The sequence below is a fragment of the Chrysochloris asiatica genome, unplaced genomic scaffold, assembly GCF_000296735.1.
Source record: "Chrysochloris asiatica unplaced genomic scaffold, ChrAsi1.0 scaffold00133, whole genome shotgun sequence".
NCBI lineage: Eukaryota > Metazoa > Chordata > Mammalia > Afrosoricida > Chrysochloridae > Chrysochloris > Chrysochloris asiatica.
This window is the reverse complement of record NW_006408651.1, coordinates 9,088,405-9,090,924: the sequence shown is the minus strand read 5'-3', so window position 1 is coordinate 9,090,924 and position 2,520 is coordinate 9,088,405. Positions and strand designations below refer to the sequence as shown.

The 2,520-nt window shown below is 45.8% G+C and overlaps 1 pseudogene; it reads right to left on the bottom strand.

Annotated features, from left to right (window-relative positions):
* Positions 1 to 203: 203 nt before the first annotated feature.
* LOC102832540 lies at positions 204 to 875 on the bottom strand (annotated as a pseudogene).
* Between the last annotated feature and the right edge of the window lie 1,645 nt (positions 876 to 2,520).

Sequence of the window (2,520 nt, the reverse complement as noted above, 5' to 3'; positions counted from 1 at the left end):
ATATAAACACACACACCATGCTGCATGCATGCACCACACTCTTCCACTTCCTGATCTCTTGGATCAAGTTAGGGTGGGTGGGCATGTCAGAGGGAGAGGCGGGCGTCCCCTCGGTGGAGTACCCAGGATTGGAAGGGAACGTGTCTCAGGAGGTAGGCTGGAAGGACGGCGTGGGCTGAGATCTGGGTGGCAGTCGGCTCACTCTAGGGAGGCAGGCAGAAGAGCTCGGGTCGGAAGTCCTGCAGAGAACTGAGCAGTACGGTGGCCTTGCTGGTCAGGTCTCGGCTCAGGTTCACGTCCGGCATGCATGCCGGCCACCAGGGTTGCCTCCACCCCGTTGGGTGCATTTTCAAATACGAGGCACTGGTGGGCAGAAGCCGGGGGGCTGAACCTCTTAGTGCAGCTCAGGAAAATGTCGGGGTTCGATGTGCCGTTTTTCACTTCCGGTCGCCCAGCATCACGTGATGGAAGAGGCTGAAGAAATCCGGATGCCGGCGCGTCTTCTCTTCGAAGGACGTGGTCCAAGAGCTGGTGGCCACGGCACAGGGGTTACTGTGCTTCTGCAGGTGGTGGATCAGCTTCTCCACACCTGGCAGCAGCGAGGCGGAGAAGACCTGCTTCAGCCTGGCCTGGCTCTCCTCCAGAAGGTCCTCCTTGGACATGGGCAGCTGCAGGACTTGGACGATGACCTCAGCCGCATCCAGTGACATTTTGCCCATCATCAGGGACTTCACATGCCAAGAGTACGTCTTTCCATAGGGTGCGCAGATTTCTTGAAATGCCATGGAGTAAAGACCCTCCGTGCCCAGGAGAAGGCCGTCGATGTCAAAGAGCAGGTGGGTGACGGGCCGTGGTGGGGACGCGGGCGCCGCCATGGTGCTGCCGTCTCAGCCAAGACTTGCTTGTTTTTAGTATTTTAGTTTTGCCTTATTTTGCTAACCCTTCAATTTTGACAGTATTATTTTTCTGAATATGTTAATATTTCTTTAGATTTCCTACTATTTACCAATATTTTTACTCACTGTTCCTTCTTGACTCACATGCTTTTCACCTAGGAGAGTTTTTCTTCTGCCTGAACTATGTCCCTTATTGTTTTTATCATTGTTCTTGTTGTTAAGTATGGTTTGGACTCATAGAGACCATGTTTAGGCTTCCTGAGGAGCAGCTGGTGAGTTTGAACCGCTGACCTTGAGGTTCAAACTGACCTTCAGGTCAGACAGTGCTGCACCAGGACTCCATCATTTGTATTAGTGAGGGTCTATGGTTGGAATTGACTTGATGGCACTTAACAACTACAACAAAATTGATTGTGGTATGATGCTGAAGGACAAGCACTGGACTGCTTAACCACAAGGTTGGTGATTCAGACCCATCCATCAGTTGCTTCTTAGAAATCCTATAAGGGTCACTATGAGTTGGAACTGACTCGACGATGCTTAACAACACCAACAATGGATTATAAGATGTTCCTGGGTGTAATAAATGGTTAAGAGCCAAGTTTACTAACTGAAAGGTTAGTGGTTCGAACAAACCCAGATGCTTCAAAAGTAAGGTCTAGTGATTTTCTTCCAAGAGATCACAGGTTTGGAAATCTTATGAAGTACAGTTCTACTCTGCTCACTTGAGGTCACTGTGAGTTGGAATTGACTCAGTGGCAAATAACAACAATAACATTGATCATAAATGATCTCAGTGTTTCTTTATCTTAATGACAATTTTTTATTCATTCTTGAAAGATCAATTTTCTGGGCATATAAATGTAGACTAAGGATCCCTGGTGGCACAGTGGGTTAAGTGTTGACTGTAAGGTGAGTGGCTCAAGTCTACAAGTCACTCTAAGGGAGAAAGATGAGGCTATCTGCTCCTGTAAAGATGTCCCGTCTTGGAAACCCTACGAGCAGTCCTGCTCTATCATCTTAAGGTCTCTATAAGTCAGAAAAGACTCAAGGGCAGTAGGTGGGTTTCAATGGAGGTTTGCAGTTATTTTCTTGAAGGACTTTGAAGCTACTATTCAGTATTGCATTTGAGAAATTTCATCAATCAAATTTTCAGTCTTTTGTTGTTATCCATGTTTTCTCTCTAGATGCTTTTACAAGTTTACTCTTTCTCTGGTGTTCTAAAGTTTTTGGGCACCAAGGTAAAAGAAAAAAAAAAAAGAAGACATCCTGGATTTTAAGGATGATGCCCTTTGACTAGCCTGGTTATTATTTCTTTGAATAGTACGCCTCTGCCCATCTTCTGTATTAACTCCTTTGGAAACTCTGATTAGATTTTTGTTAGACTTTTCTCACTCAGACTTTTAGATAGCTCCTTCGTATTTTTGTCTTCTTTCTCTACTCTATATTATGATTCTTTTTCAGTCTCTCTCTCAAGTCACCAATTCTTTTTTTAGCTGTGTCTAAACTCGGAGTTCTGGTGTGACACTGTAGGATAAGGCACTGGACTGCAAGTTTGGTTTGAACCACCAACTGGTTTGAACCACAAGGTTGGTGGTTCAAATCTACCAGCCACTCCTTGGAA